The sequence below is a fragment of the Chiroxiphia lanceolata genome, chromosome 10, assembly GCF_009829145.1.
Source record: "Chiroxiphia lanceolata isolate bChiLan1 chromosome 10, bChiLan1.pri, whole genome shotgun sequence".
Classification (NCBI taxonomy): domain Eukaryota; kingdom Metazoa; phylum Chordata; class Aves; order Passeriformes; family Pipridae; genus Chiroxiphia; species Chiroxiphia lanceolata.
In genome coordinates, this window is record NC_045646.1 from 15,557,136 (window position 1) to 15,569,507 (window position 12,372).

A 12,372-nucleotide genomic window follows, 5' to 3' on the forward strand; every position below is an offset into this window, starting at 1 on the left:
TTCGTCCTGCAAACACAAATAGCAATCAATTTGAAAAGATTTTTAAAAAAGACAAAAATCAGGCAAAAGAATCACTGGTTCCCACCCCGTTAAGTGGTTATAACTGGTCCAACACAGGGGTCTGCTGCCAGTGAGAAAACTCTCATCGAGCCAGTAGCTGAGCTGCACGAGGCAGTTCTCACCCGCCTCCCTCTTGATGTCTGGATGGAAGTTCTACAATCAAGGGCCAAGAAAAACTCCTAAAACCATTGTAAGAAAGTAAATCTATATATTATAATTCATAAATGACACTCATTCGGGTGAAAGATGAGTTTGTATTTCCTGACTAGAACCAGCTGTCTGAATAAAGACTGCGCAGCACTAACGGCCCCTTCTCCTGGAGAAGGGACCACTCTCTGGGAGAGGAATCTGCCTGCTTCCTTCCCAGGCCAGGCCTGGTACATTCCCCTTGGGGGACAGGCTGCAGTGTCCAAAATAGCTCCTGCTGCCTGCCTCCCTGGAGAGCTGATTCACCTGGGAGGGAGGTGAGGGGATCAGGCTCTCCATGTGCTTTCTGCTGCACCGAGGACGTGAGGCTGCCATCGTACAGCATTCCCTCAGCTGACCCAACATTTACTGCTGCTTCTGAGACCGTACCTTTTGCATTTACCAGACTCAGCCAACACTGACAGCTATGTCAGAAGTTGCCTGAACCTCTCATATCTGTTTTAAATACTGGGACTGATGTATTACTAGTATTACAATTTAAAATGAAAAACTGTGTTTGTGCAAAATCCCACTAAAGGTTATTCGAGGCTGTCATTATTACTGCTACCAGAGTACAAGATTTACCAGAATACAAGATTTACCAGAATACAAGATGGAGATTTACTCCAAAGTAAAACAGTTAGAAAAAGGTAACTTAACCTAGAGCTCATTTGGGCAAATTGTATTTAAAAAAAGCATAGCTCAACAGATACATTTTATTTTATGGGGTTGGGGTAACTCCTCCATTTTGTGCAAATATAGGCACAATATTTCCAAGTCACATCTCCCTATAAACTTTAGCTTGTGCCAGTACACATTATGACATATACTCTACTGTAAACAACATGTGCAGCGGAGAACATGTTAGCATCAATTAAAACATAAGCTTAATGGACAGAAAATTAAAACCAGTTTGTTTTCCCTCTTTGTATTTTTTTTTACTTTTAGGGATATAGAGCAAAATCCTCCATTTCATTGAAAAACAGAAATGAGATGAGAAAAACAAAAATATCAGCTAGGTTGAAACCAAAGAAAAGGGTAAAAGAAAACTGGTGCCCTCACTAAAGCCACAGAAGTAGAGGCACTGCAGCAGCTGACATCATCCCCCAGGCAATTTGTACTGCTTACATTGAATTTCTCTAAGTAAAAGTTAATATTGAGAGATACCCTGACAGGATTACATTTTTAGGTATGATTACTGCTCTATTCAGAAAAGTGCTCAAACACAGAGCACAGAACCCAGATCCCTCTGGCACCAGAAGAACCTGGAAGGGAGAGAAGAGGCTGAAAGCAGTAGAGAAGTTTTGGTACAGAAGGATGCACACAGAGCTCATTGTGGATTGGTGAACAAAGCTCTAAAGAGGTTTCTGAAATATTTTTTTCTTTTTTTTTATTCCTCCTTCTGGGAAGCAATAAACATTCTTGTTTTTACTGAGGTGAAGCTGGGGCACTAATGCCTTGAAGAATTGATGAGTCATATTATAATCAAAATGTGCCCTGACAGCACAGTGTGGTCTTTCTGATAAGACATTACTTTGCTGCAAGTTAGCATCATCATACAGGACCTGGATACATCTGACATGGAAAAGTCAGAAATTTGTCACAAATGTGTCTCAAGGCAGCTCCTTCCAGATTGCCTCTCTTTCTTCCACTTGCGTTCTTTCTTCCATAGCTGTTTTTTCAAAAGAAACTGAGTAACCTCAGTCTCTTCCATGTGCATTTTCCACACACCCTCCAGTAGGACACACCATCCAGAAGAACACTGTGCTTTGACACGGTGCTTGTGTCTCCCAAGGACAGAGAAAGCACGGCTGTTATCACAGACCAGAAAGACTCATGACCACAGTTTAATGGAAAATAAAGATGGACCAACAACAGCCTCCCTTCAGACTGAAGTGACAGGCTGTGGATGAGCTGAACTATGAACAAGAACCAAACTTCAAAATTTTAAAGTAGTAGCACTGAAATCTTTTGAGCTCATATTGAGTTGATCCAACTCAGTCTGAGGAAGACTAGAAACATATTGTTCCTAGTCTTGGCTAGGCTCCTATGCCAAACCATTTCAATTCAGAATTTCATGAGAGCCTGTTTTCTCATGGAATTTTATCCAAACTTGAATCTGAAAAGAAATCTCTCCCAATCCTGAAGCTTTCCTACTACTCACAATGAAGGAACAGGTTGAGAAGCAGGAATCTAAACCTAATCTCATAACCCCCGAGACTCAAACCCCACTAAAACACTACAATTTTATAGCAGAAACAAACACATTTCACAAGTAGTCAGCAGTGATGCTTAAGAGGGAAGAAATACAAAACAAGGAGGGGGAAGAAATACAGAAATCTCTGCTATCTTTATCAAAACAGGTAGTTGAAGAAAGAAAGAGAATAGCATAAATTTTAGTCTTTTTCACCTATTTCTACATATGTGTAGCTTTGGCAAAATCATTTGGGAGGAACGATGCTGAAGCCATAAACATTTCCTGTATTAGGGAAGACAGAAAAGGAAATATTCAGCCTCCGGAACTGGAAAAACATCCATCTTTCAAATGAAGATTTAATTCTCCTTTAATCTTGAGAGTAGATAGCATTAGAGGAAAGCTAAAACCTAACATCCCTACACTAATCATTATGGAGAACAAGGTGTCCAAGATCAGATCATCTTTCAAGGAAAAGAGATCCTATGGCAACAGGAAAGGCAGCCTCAATGATTCAGGAGAGGTTCATGTAAGGAGGTAAAACAGCTTTGTGAAGGGAGTTTTTAAACTGTACTCCTCACTAGCAGCGAGATTTGAGCAGCAAAAAATGATGTATTAGGTGGAAAACTTATCCACTGATTCCCAGAGCAGAAGTGAATTAAAGTAATCAGTTAAATTACTCTCAGCAGGCCAAGGAATAAATAAGTATATATATATTCAAATGCAAAAAGGAAAAAAAAAAAGACAGAAAGCAAAGGAACTAAAAGCTACCAGAAAAGATAAATGCATTATTTTTGAGAAGGGGTCTCTTTCCCATGGGCTGGTATTGAATATTTAATTTAGTTAGAATTATCTGACCATGCCTCAGAATGGATATCTCTGAGTATGGGATACTGGTATGTCTATCACACAAAAAATCACTAGGTTTGTATGATTCTACAGATGTTTTAATTCCATGTAATATATAAGTAAATTCAGAAGTTGTATATTAACTGAAACCCACTTTTTCATACTAGATCTTATTTTACATGGATAAATTTCACTCTTTTAATGGAAACAGGAAAAATAAAAAAAACCACACTCAATTCCTTTGTTGTCAACTCTACACAACTAGGACGTCCTTTGGGTTTTGACTGAGACTAAGACCAAGCACATTATTTTCTTCTTTCCTGTAGAACTCCTAGGAAGACAAGGAACCATTTGAACAAGTGTGTTGACTGCTCAAGCAATCTTACAGAGACAAACGCACGGTATTACACCTTCACTGACCTGGAAGCATCTAATGGGACACAGTAAATAAAAATATCACAAAGAAGACAAGGAATGTTATATTATCCCAACTTTTTACAGAAGGCAGAAATCATATGCCATTGCAGAGGCACACAACTTCTTGAATTATAGTCAGTGTAACACTTGCTATTTTTTGCTTGCTCTCCATTTAATACTGTCTTTTGTGATGATGAGCAGGATGCCTTACTTGCATATGCTGTTTGAAATGTAAAAATAGTCATTACATTTCAGTCAATTAAATTTTAATTGACTTGCTTTTGAAAAGGGTTCACAAATCTCCTTCTCCCTTTATTGCACTATCTTGAGAACAACACAAAATACAATTTTCCAATAATCCTCTAAAAAGTAACGACCAAATGTTGCCCTTGGATACATTAGTGAAGAAGTTCTGTTAAGTGGAATTGTTCCTTTCAGTGTGGTTTGACAGGGCATAGAAGAAATGACTCATCTGAAAGTATACAAATTTTTCTTCTGTGAAAAGCAATCCTGCATAAATTTTTAAAAGGTCACAAAATTATAATCTTTTAGTAATACAAGATGTGATCCTGTGAAACACTAAGTGCACTCAGTTCCCAGTGCAGTCAGCAGGTACTGGGCACAGCACAGCTCCGAACAGAGTGAGGCCCACAGTGCCCACACTCACACATCCTCACACACTGCTGGCCCAGAAGGGAAAGCCCCTTGAACACCACCGTGATCCAGCTTCCAGCAGATGCAGGCAAGAAACAGAAAACCGGAGCTTTCAGCAGCACAGCAACAGGCAAATGAGGAGAAACGGGATTTAGATCTCTCTACCTTTTCCCACAGATCTCTGCAAAACAAACTCAATTGATATCACAAACCAAACAGTAAAGCAAATCAGAATGTCTATCTTTTGTTTGCCATGGCACAAGAACTGTTGAACAGAGGAAAAAAAACAAGCTGAGTTTAGCTCTATCAGCTGTTTCCTGGGGCTTGGTCCTTCCTTCCTCCAAGGGGTGCCACTGCCTGCTTTGTTCTCTTGTCCAGCTGTTCCTCCACTCCTTCAGCAATGGCCTTAACAGACCCTGCAGGAATGCAGGAACAGACCACAGAAATCTCTTCTCTGCACACAAGATAATAGGCCCTAGATGTGGAGAACAACAACTGATCTGCCTCTGTCACTCACTTTACCATCTTAATTCTTCTCCCAACAGCCACTGTGAGGAGGAAGGAGCGTAATTTAAATGTCACACAGAATTGCAGCTACTCCACAGTTTCTCACCACATGTTCATATTGTCACAAGATACCTGCTGATCAAATTAATAGGCAACTATCCTTCAAAAGAAGATAAAAAATCAAATCTAAATAGGACAAAAAGTATTCTGGAAAGTCTCACAGAACAAAGGTTTTGGTGTCTTGTTAATGCTCAGCAAAGGGAAGGACTTTCCTTGGGGACAGCCATTCCTTTGGGATGGTCCATTATAACTGATGGGCTACTGAGACAGAAGAACACAAGGACCAAGCATTCAGAATACCAGCAAGAGATAATGAGAAAGACTGTATAGGAGCTTAGTAACTACTGAATCCCACATGCTTACACAAGTTTGAAGACCAAACTTTTTTTGTTTTTGTATAGGAACATAATTTTCATAGGGAAAGCTGTCTGCTTTTAAAAAAGCTCACAGAGAAAAAGCACAAAAGGGACAAAACAAATTTATGTTATATTAGAAAAAAAAAGAAAACAAAATGGGTTCAATGTCACTAAATGGTATAGTAAAAACTCCACCATTGGTTTTTACTCTTTTAAATTTGAAGGGAGTTGCACAAACGAAGGGGAAGGCCACTCTGTGCAGTAGGGACAGGCTGCCTCTGTGCTCCTACTTGGGAAGAGAAATAGACACAGGTACAGCGTGTTTTTCAGTTTAGATTCACACTCTGTGGAAGTCAAAGGAATAAATGGCTTAAGGAAAGACAGTCCAGTAACTGGGCACCAATTTTAATTTTGGATTCTTCAGCATCTCCCCGATTTCTTCTGCATGATCTCACGTAAATCTTTGCCTCAGATCCCTACTGGAGATAGAACCTGCTAACATTCCCACCGTGGGGAAGTGTCATCAGAAAAAATACACATTCATAGACAGGGAAGCAATCAGGCATTATAGGGATGGAGCATTTTGGACAAGCAGAACACTTGGTACAGACTCATAACCACGCAATTAGAATTCAGGAATTATAAGGGTTCTCCAGTCTTCCTGTAACATGATTTTCCCTTTAATTTCCTTTTAAATTTCTCCTCACCATTTCCCATTTATAATGTGGGAATAATAATACTTCAGAGATGTTTATGGTTTCATTATTTAATGATGACAGATTATTCCATAAACACTGTTAATAAGGGAGAAAAGTCTTCATCTACTGAGCTCTGTCTATATTTTATGAAGCTCTTCATAATGAATGCAAACACTGTATCATGGCAGCACGAGTAGGCTGCTTTCTCAGAAAGGGGTCATCCAAGAGAAATTCTGTGCTCTGTGCCAGGGGACTGCAGGGTGCCCTGGGAAGGAGATGGGCCCTCCAATGTGGGTACAGCTGCTGTAGGTTAAGCAGTGAGAATGTCAGTGAGGCCTGTACAGTTCCTGCTGGATCCACAGGATTTCACCCACCTTATCTTTCAGGATTATGACTAATGTTGGAGGTACAATTCTCTAAAATGTAAATCCAGGAAGATGAGTACTGGCTGCATCAGACCAGAGGCCCATATAGCCAGTTTACTGATGGTGAACTGGCCAAAGAATGGATGTATGGGGAGGTCTGTAAGAACCTGGTGTGTACACTGAGTTACACTGAGACTTCTCTAACACCTTCCTTAAACTCCAACTACTTGCAGTTTAAGGGCTTACAGTGACAGAAATGGTTTCTCTCAGCAAAGTTGTTTTCCATCAATTGTCCACTCTCCCCCTGAACTAGATAAATTCTTAGACAGTACAAGACCTTTTGCAAGAGAGTCCTGCAGCTTAACTACACCCTGTGCTGAGAGCCACCTGTCACCTTTCACTAGTAGATTTTAAACCAAGCCCACAGTTTTCACCTCCATGTGTCTGTAATTCTAGGATTTGTCTTAAAAAAAAAAAAGTAATTATATGTTTGTTAACTGAAATTATTCATGACAGTAAGTGGGATGTCACATGTGGTCCAGTAAGAATGGAAGTGCTACACCATCTCACAGCTTACTGTTCATGCAGTACTGCTTCTGGTCAAAGTTGTCAAATCAAAAGTTCAAAGAATTACATTGTCAGCCAAATGCTGCATTTCTTATCCAATGAAACAAAAACATCTTTGATGATGGTGAGTCAACAAGTGGCACACTAGATGATTTATCAGAAATCATTTCAGAATGTACACTATTTTTATAGAAAATGCTATAGCATTTATTGTGAGATTAAACTGAATCAAAAACAATGTTAAAAGTCATGAAAAGACACCACATGCTACATCATGAAGGGCTCCACTGTCTTTCCCAGACAGAAAAAATGTCACATGAGTGACATGTCGTGTAGGAAAAGCACTTCATGGGACATATTGCATTCTCAAAATTTTAGATGACTATAGTATCCTTTCTGCCATCTCCAAAACTGCAGGAGGCAGAATGGTCCCACAAAATCATTTTTGCTCCCTTCACTTGCATAATCATGGCATTTATAGAATTATTTAGGTTGGAAGAGATCCTAAGATCATCAAACCCAACCATTACCCCAGCACTGCCAAGCCTACCACTAAACCATGTCCCTAAGCGCCACATCTACACGACTTTTCAATACCTTTAGTGGTGGAATGGTGACTCCACCGCTTCCCTGGGCAGCCTCTTCCAACACTTGGCAATCCTTTTGGAGAAGAAACTTTGCCTAATATCCAATCTAAACCTCCCTTGGCACAACTTTAGGCCATTTCTTGTCCTGTTGCTTGGGAGAAGACACCAACCCCCACCCAGCTACAATCTCCTTTCAGAGAGTTGTAGAGAGCAATAAGGTCCCCCCTGAGCCTCCTTTTCTCCAGTTCCCTCAGCTGCTCCTCATCAGACTTGTGCTCCAGACCCTTCCTCAGCTCCATTGTCCTTCTCTGGACATGCTCCAGCACTTAAATGTCTTTTTTGCAGTGAGGGGCCCAGAACTGGACGCAGCACTTGAAGTGTAGCCTCACCAGTGCTGAGTACAGGGGGACAGTCGCTGCCCTGGTCCTGCTGCCACACTATGGCTAATACAGGCCAGGATAACATTGGCCTTCTTGGCCACCTGGGCACATGCTGGCTCATGTTCAGCCAGATGTTGACCAACAACTCCCTTTTCCCAGTGGGCAGTTTTCCAGCCATTCCTCCCCCAGCCTGTAGCACTGTGGGGGGTTATTGTGATCCAAGGGCAGGACCCAGCACTTCACCTCACTGAACCCTGTACAATTGGCCTCAGCCCATCAATCCAGCCTGTCCAGATCCCTCTGCAGAGCCTTCCTCCCCTCCAGCAGATCCACACTCCCACCCAACGTGCTGTCATCTGTGAACCTGCTAAGGGTGCACTCAATCCCCTCATCCAGATCACTGATGGGCATATTAAACAGGGCTGACCCCAGTACTGAGCTCTGGGGAACCCTGCTGGTGACTGGCCCCAGCTGGATGTAATTCCATCACTACCACTCTCTGGGCCCAGCCACCCAGCCAGTTTTTAACCCAGGGAACAGTGCAACCATCCAAGCCATGAGCAGCCGGTTTCTCCAGGAGAATGCTGTGGGAAACAGTGACAAAGAATTTACTACAGTCCAGGCAGACACATCCACACCCTCTCCCCTGTCCACAGAGTGGGCCACCCTGTCACAGAAGGAGATCAGGATGGTCAAGCAGGACCTGCCTTTCATAAACCTGTGCTGGCTGGGCCTGATCCCTTAGTTGTCTGGTATGTGCTGTATGACAGCTCTCAAGATGATCTGCTCCATGACCTTCTCCAGTACCGAGGTCAGGCTGACAGGCCTGTAGTTCCCCAGATCCTCTGTCTGGCCCTTCCTACGGATGGGTATCACATTTGCTCATGTCCAGCCAAAATGAGACCCCCAGGGACCACCCTGGTTTGCCAGGATGGCTCGTAAATGATTGGAAGTGGCTTCGTGAGCACCTCTGCCAGCTCCTAGCTGGCCCCACAGACTTGTGTGGATAAGGTTACATTCTGTAAAGTGTATGTTTCAGAGATTAAAAAAAACCCAAAACACCTGTCATGGTGATGCAGTTCAAAACAACTGTGACTGTCAAAATTTTTAAGAACAAAGTTCTGCTAGTAAAAACACCAATCTTACATGTCATACTTAAAAATTCATAAGCAGAATAGTGGTTTTGAAACTGCAAAACAGCAGCAAGTCCTTCTAATTCTGAACAAAGGAGCTGTCATTTTTCGAAGTGCAAAGGAAGAACAGATTTTTACAGAACCTTATCCAATAAGAATGCCATGTGATAATGAACAAAGGTCAACTGTAGAATAGCGTGCTGAGTTATTTTTTATTTCACAAGTCTAAACCCTCCTCCTGCTTCTCAACTGCCTTGAAATTAAACTGCAAGTTTCAGGAACATCTAAATAGATTTCCTTCTGTTTTCCTAAGAAATAGAATCTTATGATAAACAAACATACAGGAGGGCAAAAGGACATTTTGAGTAAGATTTTAACCAAAACATGTTTTTCCTATAAAAATATTATGATGTCCTTCAAATATATAAAACATAGCACAGGAAAACTGTGAAGAAGCCTGAAACCTCTGAAGATATGAATGCACTTTTATAAATACTACAAAAATATGTTTGTGTTATTTTTCACAGTTATTATGTCAATATTTAAGCTCTCTGGCTCACACGCATCTGCACAAAAGTCCTTCACCATTTACATGCAACAGTTGCTTCGCACAAAGGCCAAACCCAGTAAGGGCAGAAAGTTCTTCCAGAAATAAACAGCAAATACACTCTGCCTTCTGGAAAAATGGAATTAAGTCCTCTATATTTCAATATGCAGAGGATATGAGGGTACTAAACAGAAGAACACACTGACTTTTCTCACAACCATTCTCAGGTTTAATTAAGGTCTAATGAAGAAGTATTACTTTTTGGGATAAGGGCAGGAGCACTTGACTCACAAGCAGTGAATTTTGAGTAGTACGAGAAAAAGTTGTAGAGACTTCAAGAAAAAGATGACAGGTCAAACTGTTCAAGTGGAGAAACTTGGGATGGAGGCTCCTCGTTTCTGTCATATATGAAAAAAACTAGTTCAAGAATCAATCAGGTACATAACTAGACAAAACACTTGGTCTATGGAAAGCCACCTGTGCAGGCTCTCAGTTTCTCCTTGTTGTCTATTTCAATTAGGTAAGACAGAGAGAATATCAACATTTTAAAAGTCATAATTTTAAGATACAAGCTAGTTTTTGCACAGAATGATCCACACATCGGATGAGATGCTACAGGCACATTTGTATGAAATCATGATATGTGTTAAAGTCCTCAATAATTTTATTATCACTGGAAAAGAGTTTCTGTTTCCAGTGATGTCAGTAAGAGCTCTGCCTGAGTAAGTGTGAATATATACATTTCTTGGGAGATTGCATGTATGTATCACGAGAAGATCCCATCTAATCCATGTTTGATGAAGAAAAAATATATTGTAAGTAGCTTTTAATTGCCTTCTACTTTTTTTTATTTCCAAGACTGTTGTTATTTTAATTTGTGTGGGGGTTTTTTTTGGTGATTTCTCCATTCCAAAGCCAGTTAGCACTTCACAAGGACAAATTAGCACACGTAGTGAAATTAAAAGTTTTCTAAATCCTGTCATTATTACTGTACCAATTACTTACAACTGCCTATATATGTTCAAAGTAACATTCACATGGAAACTCGCATGTTTCTACTGGATGCTTTAGCAATTGAGAAGAAGGGGAGAAAACTAAGGCTGGGTATCCAACTCTTTCTAGATCTTTGTAAGGAGCAGTGTTTCTGAAAGCAGGGTATTTTTATTTATAATAGTTGCAGGCAATTGGTACACAGCACACAACTATTTTTCAAAAGGAGTATATGTAATGGCAATACTTAAAGAATACCAAGGCTGCTACTTCAATTACATAAGTATTAAATCACCAGTTGCACAATGCCTTTTCTGCAGCATAAACACACACTACTTTTTAAGAAGACCACACTGAACTCACCCATCTAAAAGTCAAAAAACCTTTCTACCCATAAAGAAAATTTGGCTGGTGAACAGTATATAAACATTATAGTTTCATAGACACCTTCACTGAAAACTTAGAAAATGTCTAAAACAGGAACTCATTAACTAGCTCATTACTTGTGCCATGTGACAACCTAATCACCTAATAAGATTTAGAAAAGGGATTAATGGATCCTCCAGGTGATGTGTGGGTGATGTGCATTTATTCATACATGAGGGGCTGGGAATTTTTTTATGCTTTGAAAGCATAAGAAATTTCATCTTTAATAGCTTGTACACCCATGAGAGGTATACAAAACTTTCAGAATTCATTGAAATAGCGTATTTTCTGCAATTTCTAATGAAATGAATACACAGATAAATCCATATATTACATTCTATAGATTAGTAGTAATATCCCTTAATTAGTGACTGAAAATTGTAAGCCTTAAATTGTCAGTTCAGACCATCATCCAAAATCTAGAAACAGCTCTGTGATGTTAGGCACTTCACTCAGAAACCAGTACAATACAGATTTTACCTGGAAGGAATATATTTTCTGCTTTGGCTTATGAAAATGCCCTTATAAAACTGTGTCCACAAAATGGTGAACTGATTAGATTTCATTTGATAAACCTGTCTTGGAGCCATATATCCTTTTGGGTGAAAAAACCCAAACCTATACAAATCACTTTTTTTTAAGTGATAACAGTTTGGCAGTCATACTCAAAAAGCATGCTATGATGTAAATTTTCTGCTGATTTTAAGTCACAATAGAAGTGTGAACAAAAATTACTTTAACAGCACCATTTTTCTTTTATTACAGAGGTACATGGTGAAGCTTAATGTAAACTGTGTAAATCTGTTCTTTGGTCTTCCTGTGTATGACATTAGTATAAATAATAACAATATCTAGCCCTCATACAGTGGTTTTTGGAGGAGCTTTCAAAGGATTTGAATATGACTAGTTTACAGAAATGCAAAATGACACTGGGAATTATTATCGATTTAACTCACTCATAGTTATGATACAGAAAATGAAAAAAATACCTTCTTTTTCTTTCTTCTTATTTCAATGTTCTGAATTAATAAAACTGCATTTAACAGAAATTCCTAGAACACATTACAATCATGTAGGACACTATTCATTGCAGCTTTTGCCCTAATAAAAGCACACAATGGTGAATAGAGCTTTTAAAACCAGTGAACAACAGAAGAAGAGTCATTAACAACTTGATGACTGTCATAGGTGACCAATATTGCTTTGAGATTCAACCCTCATACCCACAGAAGTGGTTATACATTGCTAAACACACTGTTTCGTTTTGGTTTTTTCCCTCTGCCAAACCCCACATATTTACAAGTAAGAAAAACTGCCCTTCAACAACGTTATTTTTTCTGACCATAGTAACTGCATGGATCTGGAACTTGCACAGCACAGTAAGTTTATAGCTTTG

The 12,372-nt window shown here is 39.8% G+C and overlaps 1 protein-coding gene across 2 annotated transcripts in view; it reads right to left on the reverse strand.

Annotated features, from left to right (window-relative positions):
- Positions 1 to 12,372, reverse strand: part of GRK7 (G protein-coupled receptor kinase 7) — a 38,451-nt gene that overhangs the window by 8,653 nt on the left and 17,426 nt on the right. The window lies entirely within an intron of this gene.